This window comes from Lycium ferocissimum, chromosome 5, assembly GCF_029784015.1.
Source record: "Lycium ferocissimum isolate CSIRO_LF1 chromosome 5, AGI_CSIRO_Lferr_CH_V1, whole genome shotgun sequence".
Lineage (NCBI taxonomy): Eukaryota > Viridiplantae > Streptophyta > Magnoliopsida > Solanales > Solanaceae > Lycium > Lycium ferocissimum.
The window spans coordinates 28571187-28589300 of NC_081346.1; the positions used below are offsets into that span (position 1 = coordinate 28571187).

The 18114-nt window shown below is 36.8% G+C and overlaps 1 long non-coding RNA gene across 1 annotated transcript; it reads right to left on the bottom strand.

Annotated features, from left to right (window-relative positions):
- Window positions 1–3737: 3737 nt before the first annotated feature.
- On the bottom strand, window positions 3738–13261 carry LOC132056641 (uncharacterized). Its single transcript, XR_009414876.1, has 2 exons — window positions 13112–13261; window positions 3738–4016 (listed from the first exon to the last, which is right to left on the bottom strand). It is a non-coding gene; the product is annotated as an uncharacterized LOC132056641 (long non-coding RNA).
- Between the last annotated feature and the right edge of the window lie 4853 nt (window positions 13262–18114).

The following is an 18114-nucleotide window of genomic DNA, read 5'->3' on the forward strand; positions in this document are numbered from 1 at the left end:
TGTCGATATCACATTCAAACTATATAGGCGGCTTATTACACCCTCAAACATCTTAAAAGTGAATTATTTTACCCCTGATACATCTATAACCACCTGCACATGGGGAGGTGTTATGCACTAGCTCGCCACGTCGGCGCCATGTCAACGCCACATCAATAAACTGTCAAATTTGTTTTTTAAAAAAAAAATCATTTCATTTAATTCCTTCTCCTTCACATTCATTAAAAATGCAACCACTCAACCACCGTGGATATAATCACCCACCACCAAATTCATCCCACCACCACTACTAGATTCACTGCTTAATCAATCGTAGCATTCTCCGAAAGTCTAAATTTCTCATGAATTTGTCGCTACTGCGTTCCACGCGATGCCAAGTATCATACTTATCTTCTCCACAAAAAAAAAAAAAAAAAAAAAAAAAAAAGCCAACCTCGCCGGGAGAAATGGTGGCTGGTGAACAAACTTGCCGACCAACACCCAGTAACCAAACCACCATAGATTTCACCACCACAACCAAATCGACCATCGGAATCACACCATAACCACCACTTCCATCATAAAAAAAAATTGCAAACAACCACCATAAATTCAAACCTGTAGCTAAATTCACCACCGGAATCACATCACCACCATTGAAACCATCCAAAATTGCAAGAACCACTATAAATTTCGCACCCATCACCAAACCCGCCATCAAAATCGCAGCTCGCCTCTTTGAAAATATAATAACTATAGGGTAGTTAAAATGAGAGGGTTTTCAGAAGAAGAAGAGGAAAGCAGGTGGGTGGGAGGCGTGGTTCAAGATGGAGAACAAAAATTGGGTTTGAAGATGAAGAGGGGTGGTGAAATTTATAATGGGTTTGATGAGAAAAAATGAATTGATGAAAAAATTAAGTTGTAGAGAAGTGTGATGAGAAAAAAAATGAAGTAGAAGACGATGGAAAATGGGGCGTGAAGAAGAAAAGGCCCGGGGGAGAGGGAAGAAGAAAGGGACAGGTGGGGGTGGGGCGTAATGAAAAAGAAGAAGTGTGGGGTGGGGGGAAATGACGAAGAAAGGGACGGGTGAGGGTGGGGTTAAAAAAAATTAAATCTTTAAATTAAAAAAATGAATAATTCTACTCAAAACGCACTTTTTTATTTTTATTTTTTATATTTTGTGCCACAGCAGCAGCTCAGGGAGTAAAATAATTCACTTTTAAAATGTTCGAGTGTGTAATAGGTCGTCGGTATAGTTTGAGTGTGACATCGACATTTTGGGTATAGTTTAGGGTTCATTTGATGTATTTTGCCATATAATAAGGCCAAACCCATCGATAGACACCTGTGGTCGTCCGGTTCTTTCACTTAAACACCTCAACTAAACTTTATTTCATTTAAACACCTGCGGTAGGGTCCGACTGTGCCATTTACTGGCGCGTGAAGAGCCCAAAAAACTTTTTTTTTTTAATTCTTTTTATTTCCTTCTTCTTCTTTTTTTTTTTTTTTTCCTCTTTTTCTTCTCCATTTAACAAACCTTCCACCATTAACAAACCTTCAACCATTGGTATCTTGTTCACCAAAAAAAATCAAGTCCGCCACCACCCTCTCTCTCCCTAAGCATTTACAGGACAAGAAAGATGATTTTTCTTTGGATAAATCTATTCAATAAACAAAAGAAAAATAAAATTCGCAAAAAAGTTTTTTTTTTTTTGTTTTTAAAAAAAAAAAACTTGTCATTAATGGAGTCTTTAGAAAGCTTGAAGGTTTAAAATGGGTTAACTGATTTGATGAAAATTTTGAGAAATTAATGTTAGATTGTCTTTGGGTCTTCATGGGGAATCTTTAACTGAATTTATAACAATTTTGGAGGAGTTTCTCTTGAAAATTTGGATTAAAATCGTGGTTGTAACAAGAACAACATCATGATGGTGAAGACCACCAAGAACAACTATTCATTTCAGAATTTTCAATGTGTCCTTTTTTTCTTTTTCTTTTTGTTAATAATGTGTCTTTTTCTGATTGGGTGTAAATCAAGTTTTTTTCTTTTCTTTTTGAGAGTATTACTTTTAATTTGTTATTAAATATTTTTAAACAGTTTTTTTAATTAATCTCATTTTATTAGTCATTTGCCATGTCAACAGCGAGTGTATTGCACACATTTTGTAAATTTGGTTGATTCAGTGAAAAGTATGTAAATGGCACAGTCGGACCCTACCTCAAATGTTTAAATGAAACAAAATTTAGTTGAGATGTTTAAGTGAAAGAACCGAACGACTACAGGTGTCTATCGATGGGTTTGGCCATATAATAAAGTTAAGAGAACATGCATAAAGTCCTATCCAAACTTGTTCATGTAACTTACTTTAAGCACTCCAATTTTACAGACGTTTATGTGCTCCCTAAGTAGAATTTTATTGGACACCCGCTTGCCCACAAGCACGCGCGTACTGAACCTTTGTTGTTGGGCGCGCTATTCAAATAATTTAAACTATTAAGGTTTTTTTAAGGAAAAATAGTTTATTTAAGGGAAAATAGTTTAACTCCCAAAGTAACGTTAATATCCACCCAACCCACTAGTTTAAACTATTTATGTTTAAAAAAAAAATTATGCGCATTCAGATGTTAAAAAATAAACAGTCTTAATCATTCAGTGTTTATATCTAGAGACGACATCTTAATCATTGAGATGTAAATTCATATTCAGACATCTTAATTTTAATGAGAATAAATGAGGCCTAAGTTTAACATTTTTATTCAATTGAAAGTAAAATTCTAGATGCTTGATTTTTTTTCACCGAAACGAACCAATTTGTATTACTGAATCAACAAACTACATAGTTCAAACGTACCCTTAGCATCATGGGCAATTCAACTTGGGAAAAACTTCTCCCAAGAGAATTTCTTCAAGTAAAGAAATAGAAAATCTAGCTAAATTATGAGCTATCTTGTTCAAACATCTAGGAATATATATAAAATCGACATAATCAACATGCTTGAAAGCTTTCATATGTATTCACACATCACTTCTGTCTCCCATGAAGTAGCTACTCGTTTTACGGATCATATCAACAATATTTTAGTGTCAGATAAAATCTTCACATTCTTCCATCCGTTACTAATAGCACGTTCAAGTGCATTCCTAATAGCAATTGCTTCAGTAGTCATGTCTCCCAGCATATAACATTGGGGATCCATGGGGATGAAGCAGTTTCCCAAGACTATCCAAAGCCGCAAAACCAATACTTACCCTCTGATCATCAATCTACAATCCTGCCTTGAAAATAATAAAATATCATCTTGCAGATTTGTTAGTTTAAGTACAGGATGATTTCCATTTGAGGAACAACAAGATAGGGTTTTAGTTACTAAATCTTTATATTTTGCTTACTCAAAGAGAAATTTAGAAACAACATCTCTTGATTCTAACATTTCCTAATTAAACAACCAGGCATTCTTACCTTTTAAAATTTACCACATACTATTAAACACTTAAATTTAACACTTCTATAGAATCAGGAAGAAACTTAGTTTTTAAGAACAAGTTATACCACCAGATAGAAAAGCAGTAATATTTTCAATCCTAAATTAGTTTATTGGACATTGCTTCCACACAAGTTGAGACTGGGGATTTACTGTATGTCCTTCTCACGACCCAACTCGTGGGTCGAGCGGGTACCCACACTAACCCCCCTGGTGGGCGAACCCTTCCTTTATCCAACATTCATTGCAAGCATACCAAAAAGGAAATAGAATCATTTAAGCAGTCTCAATATATAAATAACTACTAAGTGCGGAATACGAATACAAAATACCAAAATTCTAGTCTAAGTACAATACAAGAGCCACTATAAACTACATAAGTCTGAAAATAACAGATGTATAAGAGTCTGAAATACTGTATCGGAACAGAAGGACAAATATCATGAAAGAAGAGTTTTAGGGGCTGCGGATCTGGAACATGGCTCACCCTGTAAACTCTAGCAATGGGCCTCGAGATCACTCGCGAGGTGTAGAAGCAAAGCCTGTGACGAACTCTGCACTCAGAAAAGAGTACAGCAAGGTAGTATCAGTACAAACAACTAGTTCTGGTAGGTATCATAAGCTGACAACAATTAGTTCACATATATGAAGAAAGAAATCAACAAGTAGACATGTAAGAAGACAAGTACGTTAACGAACTAATCAACAATGAAATCTTATCAATACCAAGTACAACTCATTAATGAATAATGGATGCGAGAGTAAAATGCATATGTAATGCGATGCAATGAAATGTACTGGCCAAATACCTCGAAACATGTACACACATGCTACGGACGGAAACCTCCACGTCTCGATAGTTATGACCCATGGGGGACCCGCGAAGTCCATGTACTCACTCGTCCTGGCAGGAAACCTTGGGCAACAAGTATATCACATTTCGCTCCTGTAATAACCTCGGATCACGTATTCTTATCTCTTTCATATACAATCCAGCAGAGACCTTGGATGTTCCCTCGTCTCACTTATCATCATCAGTACCAAGTCAAAGTTCATATCAATGCATCATATGAAATGATAGTATATGCAATGCAAGATATCATAATCAACGACAAATCGAAATCAAAGTCTCATTCGTGTCTTATCATAAGCACACATCATAGTGCAAGCCTAAGCTCATGGTTCTTTCCCCGTTAGATGATAAGTGGCATAAGCAAAGAGAGATGAATGCATACACAAGTCACATCATAACAAAAGGGCGACAAGCCCAAATTACACAACAAGGCGACAAGCCCACAACCAACAATAACCAACCTAATTGAATTCCATCCCAACTTAGTACCCGAAGGCCTAGCATGCTTTCCCCGTCAATATCTAACTCTTACATATGTTTCACTAATTAGAGTCTAACCGAAAGGTAAACCGTAACCTACCTCGATACCGAGCGGGTACCACGAACTATCTAACTTGAGCTTTGCCCTTCCGAAGAGATTTCAAAAGATCGAAATCTATTCAACAACACATTTTATATAAGAAATAGAGACTAGCGATATCTATAAAGCCCTAGTACTAATCGACTCGAAAACAACCTTTTAAAAGAGGAAAATCGAGCCCACAAGGGCAAAATAGGAATTTTAGGTAAAAATCGATTAATCCAAACTTAGGAGGTCGAATACTATCCTTTAATTGCTAAATAGACTCAAGAAATCATCATTTTCAACTCTTAATCAAAAAAACCCCAAATTAGGAAGAAACCCTAACTTTTCAAATCATAAACCATGAAATATAGAATGATTCAACTTAGTATCTACTCAAACCAAGAATTCATGACTAGGTTTAACAAGATTTATCAACAAATCTCCAATGCTATAGCATAAGATATCAAGATGGCAAACTTAGAGTCTCAACTTACTTTCCATACTAACCCCTTTAATTCATCATGAATTCTAACTTAGGAAGTAAATAAACATAAAACAAGGTTAAGGGAACTTACTCAAGGATGACACAACTCCAAATGCTCTTCAAATTGCCTCTAGAATCTCTTAGGGTTTCAATTTGATGAATGAATGAAGAATGGTTCAAATTGAGAAATAAAAGGGGAATCTGTTCAGCGATCCCCGCTTCCGCGCTCAAGGTTCCGCTTTCGCACTCCCGCCTTGGAGGATGACCGTCCGTTGAGGCGAGTTTTATTAAATAAGTCAACTTCTATGTCTGCGGTCCAGGTCCCGCATGGGCGGACCCACAGAGGCGAGACACCAGGAAATCTGGTTTTCACCAAGTTTCACCCCAAAATCCCGACATCCATCCGAGACCTCTCGACCGTAAACTGAACATATAGACACAAGTAAAAACACGCTACGAACTCAATCATGGCCTCAGAATTCCCAACAGAGGTCACCTTGACTTGGTCAACCCCCAAACGACCAAAACCAAGTTTCCAACCAAGGTACAAAAACGCTCCCGAATGCCTCGGAACCGAAATAAACATCCCACCAAGTCATAATCAACCCTCCGGACCTCATGAAATCGACGAAATTTCGAAAAAGGTCCGTTTATCAAAAGTCAACGATTGGTCAATGACCAGGCCAAAGTGCATAGGAAAATTCACTTGTACTCTGTCAAACTCTAGTATAGTTTAAGGTATCGTCCCACAGAGATTGGAACCACCTAGGCTACAGATGCGTATTGTCTTGGGTACTATTTGAGAGAATCAAATTGATGAAAGGAGAGGTTTTGAAATTATAAAATTACTTAAAATAAAATAAACAACTTATTAGAAAATTTAAAAAGAAAAGAGTTAGGAGTCATTGAATCCACTTGGTACAATTATAATAAAATTCCTTTCTATTAAATTTCACAAAATAATAGAAAAACTTATGTGACTTGATTTGTGTTATGAAGAATAAAGACCTCTTGCGATTAGCCCTTAAAATCACTAAACTTATTTGAAACAATCCCTCCGCGAGAATTAGAACTGAAAGAAATAAGATAGAGAACCTCAAATCATTAAACTTATTTGAGTCAATCCCTCCGTGAGAATTAGGAGCGAAAGAAATAAGATAACAATATTAAACCAACAAAATTATTTGAATTAATCCCTCCGTGAGAATTAGGACTAAAAGAAATAATATTGAGATTTTTGAATCGATAAACTAGCTTGAATTAATCCCTCCGTGAGAATTAGGACTAAAAGAAGCAAGATCAAAGATTTGAATATCAAGACACGAAAAAATTAAAGTAAAGATGATATTATAACATCATACCAAGCTTCTTCAACTATCCCGACAAAAAGAAACTACTCAATTAAGGAGTATGTAAGAAAGAAATTAAAAATAAAATACTACTCCTACAAATATAAAATAAAAAGAAGAGAAATAGAGCAAAGACTATTTCTTATGTCTTTCTCAAGATTGGATTCTAGATATTCTAAGCAAAGTGATGCCTCTATTTATAGGAAACTATAGTGTCTTCCCCTACGAATGCATTCCTTGAAGTAGTGCTCACATCCGTGACCTTACTTGACGGGTGTGAGTATGAAAGTGGCGGTCACACCCGTGGATTTCAACACTTGAGGGGTGTGAGTATGAAAGTGATGGTCACACCCGTGGATTATACAAATTCTTTCTTGATGCCAATACTTGACGGGTGTGAGTATGAAAGTGGCGGTCACACCCGTGGATTTCAACACTTGACAGGTGTGAGTATGAAAGGGTCGGTCACACCCGTGGATTTTACAACTTCTCCCAATGTTGTCTTTATGTAATTCCCACATGTGAAATTTCACGGTTGTGAACATGGACTTGTGGTTGTACCCATGAAATATTTTCTTATCTCTTTGGCATTTGCTTATTTTTCATTCTTCCGAGATATTCTTTTTTCTGCAAGATTCTGTCAGAAAATATGCGAGAATAAGATATAATTATTCATGTTTTATTTTAAAACTTTTTTTTTATGTATAAAATTACATGAATAATTTACACCCATCAGTCAAACATTTTTCACTTTAAGGTCCTAAATTCCTCAAATCCTATCCAACCTCACCCGATGAACTCAGAAACCGTGTCGCCCATCCCCGCGGGTCAAAATCACGCTAACAGGGCTAGGGGAAGGGTCAATGGGGGTATAAGTGTCAAAACACATGTAACGACCAAACATTCTATTTGATAAATTTGACCGCAAATCTACGTTTAGTAATTTGCACAAATGGGACCCTTTAATGCCACTATTTATATTTGACTTGTTAAAAAAATAATTGTTCCGCTAGAAATGGGAGCAAGTTATTTTTATTATATATGGACAAGACTTCCTTAACAAGTTATGGTAGTCGTCAGGATTTTAATTACAAATTATGACAAATTTTGAGGATTTCAGTCACAAAACTTGCCTTAGCATCAAGTTATGATGATCATCAAGATTTTTGCTTCAAATGACGAGTAGCCAGGATCTAGCCAGAAATACTGATGATCATCATGATTTACCGTGTAGAAATTTCAACAATATATTTTTGCCTCATAATTATGACGATATTATTGAGTATTCAAAATATAACAATAGTTTTCTTCAAAACATATCATACACACATACATACACTAGGGGGCTACATGCATATAGTAAGACATGCATGCATACGCATATACATACAAAACTTACACACACGCACACTAGTTGTGGTACATATATACAGTAGGCATCATACATACATACAATAAAAATCTAGTTGTTTTTTAATAATAGTTTAAAAATATCATTAAAACGAGTAATTAGTGGGCTTAAGTCGTATCACATTATTTGAAGTAATTGCATGGTTTGTCCTTCAAATGGACTGGTCTTTAATTTTTGCCCTTCAAAATCGAACTTATACCTAGCGGGGCATGAGTTCTTTAACGGTGTTGGCACTTGTGGCATAAGTTCGATTTTGAAGGGCAAAAATTAAGCTAGCGTTTGGCCACAGATTCCCAAAAATAATTTTGAAAAACTTGATTGGGGTGAAGTTTTTCAAGTTTTGAAAATGTGTTTGGCCATAGTTTTTCAAAACATATTTCACTTTTTGTTTTTGAAAACATGAAACATTACTTGTACCTATAAGTTCTAACAACTATCAAGAATACCCAGCAATACAAAACATAAATGCTTGCTAATCCTAAATTATGTAGAACATGATATTTTAGTAACAACTGTTAAATAACACATGAACTAATTACTAGCTACTACAATTCAAATTACAATACAAAGATCCATCCGTGCAAGATGTTACGGTTCGCATTTCGCGGGCGGGATTAGCGCTCGGAAAGCTACTTCAAACTTGTTGGTGCTCTTTCGGACTTTGTTTTGAAAAAGAGTTGCCACCTAATTTTTAGGAAATTATGAAAAATAGTGGTGAAGGGTTTCTTCAAACACCGTGATAAATCTTTCGTAATCCAATGTTCTAGGTAAGGGTTCTGGTGATCCCCTAGGGAAGGTATTAGGCACTCTAGTATTAAGGATCCACACTATACAGTTGACCTTCGAATTCCAGTATATGATTATTTGCATGAATTGGTCATTTTCTGTTTATTCCCGTATTTATAAAAAATTGAATACGGGATATCATATCATTTGGTTTTAGAAAAGAATTGAATATATTCCCCTTATATATGGGGTATTTAGGTTCGGATTTATAATATCCGGATACGAATAGTCTCCTTTTATGTATAAGGATAGTATCTTTTGTTTATAAAAAAACACAAAATGTTTTGGTTTTGTATAAGTAAGTATATTTCTATTCATGCTTAATCTCACACTTAACTTCGGTTCAATCCGTATAGTACATTAGAACGTCTTATCCCAAAACCCCTTATTTACAAATGTCTTTTCACTTATTTGAACAAAACCTAACTTATAAAAATGATTTGTTTTACTATCATGAATTTGAGGATAAGTGTGTCGTTACAAAATTGATTTTTTCTGAATTTGGGCTTCAAAGCCTAAAATATGATACTTTCATTGAAAGGGTTGCATTTTTCTGTTTGGGCTTGGCCCAAATTATTGTTTGCATTTTTGCTTCCTTTTCTAAAAAATCAAATGAGGTTCAGTCCAAAAATCTTTGTTTTATATTGGGCTTGGCCCAAAATCATTTAATCTTGGATTCGGTTTTGGTTCAAAAACTTAGTTTGATTGTGGAAAAATATATTGCCATAGTTAAAGACTGATTTGGAAGACTGATTTGGTTTAACGAAAATGTCATACCATTTATGATTTTTGAAATCTTCTTTTTGTCCTTCTATTTTTAGCTCGTACCAAAGTGATTTTTATTAGTTATCCGTTTAATTTGAGAAATTATTATGCTAAATTCGGGTTTTGAAAATCGTTTGGGGACCTAGAGTCAACTAAACGGCGTAAGCACCGTTTTCCTAAGCCGACTAGGTCAAACCATAAAAATTCCAATAGTATATACAAGTTTTATAAACATTACAAATACAAATACAAATACAACATCTTTAAGAAAAATGCATAATAAACAACAAACAAACAAAAAAGAAGGGAAGGCTAGGGGCGTACCAAGCCCCTAGTTGGCCATTTTCACCCATGGCTAAGCCATCTACGCATTTTATAATACTTGCTTCCATTTTTTATCTGCTGGACTCGATCTTAATGCAAAGAATTGCCTGTTGGGCCTTGGCCCAACAGGTTGGCTTTGGACTCGGCCCAAATGGCCATGCAGTGGAGGAGAAAAAAATAAAAAGGACCTCGGTTATACTCAATTTATTGAACTTATCATGTATATATATGTACACAATACGTAGACGGTGAATATGATGCACAAATTAAGATTAGGAAACTTATAGGGCCTAGAAGCCCAAATCTAAATTTTTTTTTTTTTTAAAAAAAAAAAAAAAGGCCCAACCCAGCATCTGTTCTTCTTCTCTGCTTTAGTCTAAGGGTCAGCATGGATCAACTATCAAACATCAACAACGGTTAGGCCCAATTACTTATCAGATTAAGACTTGACTGAGTGTTTGAAGTCTAAAAGAGCTCTCTATTTCCTTCATCATTACTATACACTTCCTAAGGTCTCACATACACATATATACACCCAGTATACTGGCTAATGAACCCCTATACCTCTAATGTTCTGATGGTATATTTTTAAGTATATGTATTCTAAACGTATATCCTGTGTCCACTTCTTCTTTTCTTACTAACTTAGTATATTTTTTGTGTATATAGCCTTAAATGTGTCTTTGAACTTATCACTCAATCAATTATCTGAACATCTATTCCCAGTTTTGTAAGTGATGATTTTTATCCTACACTAAGGCCCTAATGAACTCATAAACTCTGCAGGAGTCTACTCAAGTTCAACATAGTCTCAAAGTAATTAACAACCACATGACAACCTCAAAGGATCAAACCCAACATATTGGCTGCTACTGATTATGGCAACATTAAGCAAGAAGAGAGGTATTTCTCAGTCAGACAAGGGAAACACACAGAGAAAGCAAATTCACAAATCAATAGCTATGACACAGAATATGAACCACAATAAATTCAGCAAAAACCAAAGGACTATAGAGGGACTCCTAGTTTTACAGACTTTAACAGTCACAAATAAAGCAGGAGATCATTTGCATATAAACAGGAGAATGAAAGGGGGGAGGGGTAGTTTTATAAGGGAATTAGAGTTTAAATAAAGTTAGAAAGGTGTTTGGAGAAGATGTGCAGAAATCAACTATGTTACAACTTAGATGCCACAAAAGGGAAGACTAAGACTTTCAGCATTTGACAGAATCTTGGAGAGGGCAAGCGACACAAGAGTTCAAAATAAAATCATGTTATTAGTGCACTAATATTCATCTTAAGCTAGACCTTAATCATTAAGGGTCTTATATTAATCAATCCCTCTTCCTTACCCCCAAAACCAGCAACATAAAGGACAGTCCCCTTTTCTCTTATCAGTTGGTTGAAATAGTTTATCAGATGCATCTTTTCTTTCATCTCCTTGGTCTAACGAAAAGTAGGGAAGATTAAGGAGTATATGTTATAAGTTTCACCCCATGGACACATGAGGTATGCCCGTGGCATCTAAATATCCGGGAGAAGAACATTATGGACCAAGTATGACTTGGCCTCTTTGTCCTTCTTCTCCTGAAGTGCCTTTAAAAGACTATCCTCACCCGTCAAGTGGATTTAACCTATGCATTCACACTTATGACCTCCTCATCTCCTCATTTGACGAATTCCCAATTTGATAGGCAGTGATACAGTTCAAACTTATAGCTAGGTCATCCTGCAATTCTAATTATGAAATGTCCTCTAATTTTTAAACCTTAATAGAACTTTAACAGGCCTATAAGTTCTATTTTTAGGTTGATTTTTACAAACATGGGATAGACTAAGACAATCCTGGAAAAGTATAGACTCCAACTAAACCTACACACATTCTCTTATAAGATCAGTTTTTAACTTATTATTCTATTATCAGTCATATCTACTGCATACCTAACAAATCATTTCAATCATGGATTCAAATAGTTAAGCAAGGAATGGATAGGATTTAAAAGATTTCATTCATCAAATCATACACTTTTATGCACATACTGCCTAAGATCACTAAATTAGGCATGTTAAACTATTAAGAATAAGATAACAGACACAGACTCTCATATGACCAGATCTTCCTTAGTTCAACCAAAATAATACTAATTTTCTGTCCAAAGGGAGCAGGTTTTCAAACACAACAACATTCAAGATAAGCTCACTATGGTTTATCTGATCAAAGCTAGCTAAATATGCCAAGGAACTGGTCACTTATAGCACCTGCTACCAGGTTAGTTCAATCCTTAAGTCCATCCAACTCCCTTAGTTATACATGTCCATAATTCTAGCTGATCAGTGTTACACTTAAGTTTTAAACTAAATGATGCCATTTTGTAATCCTGGGTGTTAACTAGGAGCCATTCAGCTTAATCCTATATTACATAGTGAACCATACTTCAAAAACTTCTTCTCTCAATTCAAAAAACAAAAAATCTTATGTGCTTAAACATTTACAAGTCTAACTCACATACAAATCCATAGTATTCTTATCAACAGCCTTTAGTTCATTCTAACAGTCCACTATTGAAGAGAACAACATAAGGTCTTCATTTTTGTTGACTTCTTAATTCATTCCTAGAGTCTCATGCTTCAACTAAGAGACTAAAACATCTTTGAGGTTAAACTTAGATGAGTTATATGCATTAGTATTTTCAGAGGTTCAGACAGGATCGAAAAATGTCACCAAAATTCCTTCAAGTCATTAGTGTTAAATCTCATAGTCATGTATCCTCACACTAAAGGACTAGGCAGTAAGGCAATGACTCAAGTGGCATTCAAGAGAACATCCAGGTTTACAATATCCTTATCAACAAATCACATTATCCAAATTGGTATTCTAACAGGCATATGTTACAACATTGGTTATCTAAGTAATAAATAACTAAAGCAAGACTTAAGACAAGCATGTTGTCCAGAACAACTTATCTTGATCCCAGCAAACTCAAATAAATTCCAAGGTGGTAATCACACTAAAAACTAATATTTAAACTAAATCATTCATTAGCAGAGTAAACTACATTATAGTTGAGCAAAAATAAACTAAAAAATGAGCAAAAACAAGATAAAATGTTACCTTTTTGATGTGCAGCCGCCAACAAGATCGAATTTGGAGCCTTGTGCTTCCGATCCAAACTCAGCCATACAAACAAAAAGAAATAAATTTTAGAACTAAGAGACTCAACCTTTTAAAAAGTTTAAGTCTAATTTTTTTTTTTACTAAATAACTTAATGTTACACCTCGAAAAATTTTCCGTTAACGTGCAGTGAATAGACTAACGAAGGGCATGACGTATACGATGTTTTGATAAGTAAGAAATAACATTTGATGATTCTAATGAGATTTCAAAGACATTGAGGTAGGAAACGGAAGTTGTTAAGGGAGGCAAAGCTTTTGTTGTGTTTAGGAAAAGTTCCGTAAAGTACCGAGCTAATGTTGACTTAATGATGTCTTAAGGAGGAGTTATAACGATCCTTAGATTGGTAATGAAGTGTTAAACAAGTGTCAAGAAGGTTCCATAAGGATTGGAGATCAAACAAACGACAAAGATCATTCCAGGGAAATGGGGCTATACGACCGACTTATACGGTCCATATAAAGTTATACGGTCCGTATAAGGGTCCGTATAACACCCAACAGGAAGATGTTTTCCCTGATGGTGAACCACGGACACTTATACGGACCGTACAATGTTATATGGACCGTATAAGTGGTCCGTATAATGCCCGACGGGCTGATTAAGTTACAAATATAAATACATGTTTCCAGTTCACTAATTTCATTTTCCACACTTCTTCATCTCCCTCAAGACCTCTAGAAGGTTCCACATACTTCATCTACAAGAATACAAAGGAAAGAAAAGATTAATATCAAGAATTCAAATGAATCAAGTGCATGAAGCTTACTATGGTCCATCCAAGTCAAGAATTCTCTTGGAAGTGAAGCTAGGGTTTTGGCTCAAGTGAAGTATTTCCACTCAAGTCCTAGTCCTACACCATCTAAGGTAAGTTTATGGTATTTTCATATTGTTTAAGGTATTGAGAAGTTGAAACACTTGGATTGTAGAAGGATATAGAAAATGGGTCATGAATGTAAGAATAGTGTCACTTTTGAGTAGTAGTTTGGAGTGAATCATGAATATTGATATGTTATGATTGTAAGTATGTTATGAATGACATTTAGAACATGGGATAAGTATTATATGCGAGAAAATGCAATAGTGAACTATGACCATGATTATGGAGAAATGAAGTGAAATTGTGACATGTGGATAATGTAGATGAATGATGATTGTTGCTTATGATATTGTGAATGTTGTTATGGATGTTTGGGGGTTGATATGGAATATGGGGAAAATTTGTATAAACAAAGGAAATGCTGCCCAATTTTCTCTAGCTTTAGTAAGCACGTTCTTATAATCGATTAGCTAATGTTAAGGCGAATTCTCTTGAAGGTAGAAACGCGAGCATCGAAGGAGAACGATCAAATGATAGAATAGCTAAACGAAAGAGGTATGTTAGGCTAGTCCCTTCTTTCTAAGGCATGACTCCATGGCATGAATTTTCCTACATTTCCATGACTTTCCTACACATCGAAAACTATAAGTCTATGGTTATAAAGAGCTTTTCATAAGGTAAAGAAAAGAGATACGATGCGAGCATGATGATGAGGACTATGAGTTGAGCCTAAAAGTTCTAAAGTCCATGATATGTTAATTCCATAAAGTTCTTGCTATGAATACGATATGATGTTTCTACAATCTAATGACCCTAAGTATAATTCCATTGATGTTTTTCCTTGTGTGCACTCACCTTAAAACGTTAGTTCATCCAAGGTGAGATATGATGATTATGATCACTCCATAATGTAATCGGGGGTTTACGACCTTATGTCACCCCGACGTAGCTATAGTTGCCTCCAAGCTCTAATGTATGTTTTGGTGATAAATGTATAATGATGCTAAGTTATGATTAGGTCATGATATGCCTATGAGATGTATAATAATGATAAGTCTATGATGTGCACAATGATACAATTCCACCGTGCCTAAATGGCAGGACATGTCACCGCGAAGGCGGGTTGCTTGTGATTCCATCGTGCCCAATTGGCCGGACATGTCACCGCTAAGGCAGGCTGCTTATGATTCCACCGCGCCTAGAAGGCCAGACATGATCACCACTAGTGGGCGGCATATGATGGTTACCCGGACGTGGGTTAACGATGATATATATATATATATATATATATATATATATATATACATATATATATATATATATATATGATACGATGATGCATGCGCTATGGTAATACATGTAATATGCTTAGGTATGATATATGTATGAAATGCATCCGCACTTAAAGGTCACGCAGGTTATATCTTCATCCTATGTCTTATGATTTCTCTATTATATTTATTTCATTCATGCCTTACATACTCGGTACAATGTTCGTGCGACGTCCGTTTTCTTTGGACGTTGTGTTCATGCCCACAGGTAGACAGGGAGGTGATCCAGACTTGTAGGAGCTATTAGCTGACTTGAGAGCACTCCACTGTTCCGGAGATGCTTTTATGTATATATATATATATATTGATTATTCTTTTGTGTATATATATATATATATATATATATATATGTTTTGGGCATGACGGGGTCCTGTCCCGTCCTTATGTCTAGTACTCTAGTAGAGGCTCGTAGATGCGTATGTGTGGGTAGGATGGTCTCACAGTTTCTCCTCGTATGTATATACATTATTTTGATTTTGATAGCTGAAGGGCTCATGTATATAAAGTAAATATGTTTCAAGTGAAAAATGGTTTTACTATGATTTGAGTATAAGATTAACGAATGAATGCTTGATGTGTATGATGAGTAATAGAATGAGTGGTGCTCGGTGATTAGCCCCGAATACCCGTCATGGCCCGTAGTCAGGTCGTGACAAAAGTCGTATCAGAGCAGTTCAGTCCTAGAAAGTGTCTACGAGCCATGTCTAGTAGAGTCTTGTTTATGGTGTGTTGCGCGCCACGCTAATAAACAGGAGGCTACAGGGCATTTAGGAAAAATGGCCATCTTTCATCTTAAGAGATCGTGCGATAAAGCTGTGTTATAAGATTTTCTCCTCCCTAATAGTGTGTTATGATTTCAGAAATGCCGCCAAAAGGAAAAGCTACAGTCTCCCAGAAGGGCAAGACTATGATGAAAATTCAGGTAGAAAGAGAGCCGCCAATGAATGTAGAAGAGGGCGAATCACATAATGAGGCTCTATCTAATGCCTCTTCTACCCCGCCTAATTTAGAAGAACAAGAAGGGCTTCGGCTCCGGCTCCTCCGGTTCTCCGCGGTTACTTCGAGTCAACAAGTGACCGAGGCTATTCATCTATTGACACAGTTAGTTGCCGCCCAAGCACAGCGGCAGAGCTCGGGTTCAGGTGACAGGGCAGCTAGGACTAGAGCCCGTGATTTTATGAGCTTAAATCCTTCGGAGTTCTTCGGGTCGAAGCCGGATAAAGACCCGCAAAGTTTTATTGATGAAATGTTGAGAACATTAAAGATTATTCATGCCTCCGAAACTGAATTTGTGGAGTTGGCATCTTATAGACTCCGAGATGTGGCGGTATTATGGTACAATAATTGGATGTCATCAAGAAAAGAGAATACACCTCCTCCCGTTTGGCAAGAATTTATAGATGCTTTCATCCGCCACTATTTGCCACCCGAGGTCCGCCGAGCTAGAGCGGATAGGTTCTTAAATCTAAAGCAAGGAAAATATGAGTGCCGGGAGTATAGCCTTCAGTTTAATTCATTGGCTAGATATTCCCCGACTATGGGGCTGACATGGGAGATATGGTGCACAGGTTTGTGAGTGGATTAGGACCATATTTATTTAAGGATTGTTTGACGGCTTCGTTGCAAGATGGGATGGATATCTCCCGCATTCAAGCCCATGCCTATTTAGAAGGACAACAACATCCGCAAAGGGGTGATCGTGATATTGATAGAGGGCAAAGCAAGAGGGCTAGATCTATGGGGGCAGGTAGTGATTATAGAGGAGGATTGAGGCAGTCATATCCTAGACACTCAGGCCAGTCGGTGACTAGTGCACCTCCACGATTCACGGGTAGAAGATTTGATCGCTCCATTCCTTCGGGACGGGGTCGAGTTCGAGAGTTTCGGGTTCCCGGTTTGGGGGTGATTATAGCCGGAGGAGACCACCGGTCTCACGATGTAGCCGATGCGAGAAAATTACACTCGGGCCGTGTTGCCCGGGCACGGATACTTGCTATGTTTTGGACGGACGGGGACACTTGATGCGTGATTGTCCCTCGAGGTATGGTAGAGGTGGGGTTCGACCCCGGGATCGACGGTGGTTCTTCTTCGGTGCGCCGGGGGGGGGACTCCCAGATTCGACGGAGGCCGAGGTAGAGGCGAGGGGGATCATCTACTTCGAGGTGCCACTCGGCCCGTATGTACGCTTTAGCCAGACGATAGGATCTTGAGTCCTCCCCGGATATGGTTACAGGTATATTATTCATATTTTTCCATGATGTGTATGCATTGATAGATACGGGTTCTACATTATCTTACATTACTCCATATGTTGCTGGTCATATTGGGGTGAAACCCGAGCCAATTAAACCTTTTGAGGTATCTACTCCAGTTGGTGATCCCGTGATAGCTAGACGAGTGTATAAAAATTGTGTAATTGTGATATGCGGCCGTCAAACTAAGACTGATTTAGTTGAGCTGAAAATGTTAGATTTCAATGTGATTATGGGTATGGATTGGTTGGCCTCATGTTATGCCAATGTTGATTGCCGAATGAAAGTAGTTCGATTTCAATTTCCGGGAGAGCCCGTGCTTGAATGGAAGGGTAATACGACATCTCCGGGGGTAGGTTTATTTCCTACCTTAAAGCAAAAGATGATAGCTAAGGGCTATATTTATCACTTAGTTCGAGTTCATGACACTGAAGCAAAGTCGCCAACTTTCCAATCCGTTCCGGTAGTGAATGAATTTTCGGATGTATTTCCAGATGAACTTCCAGGCCTTCCTTCAGAGAGAGTGATTGATTTCGCTA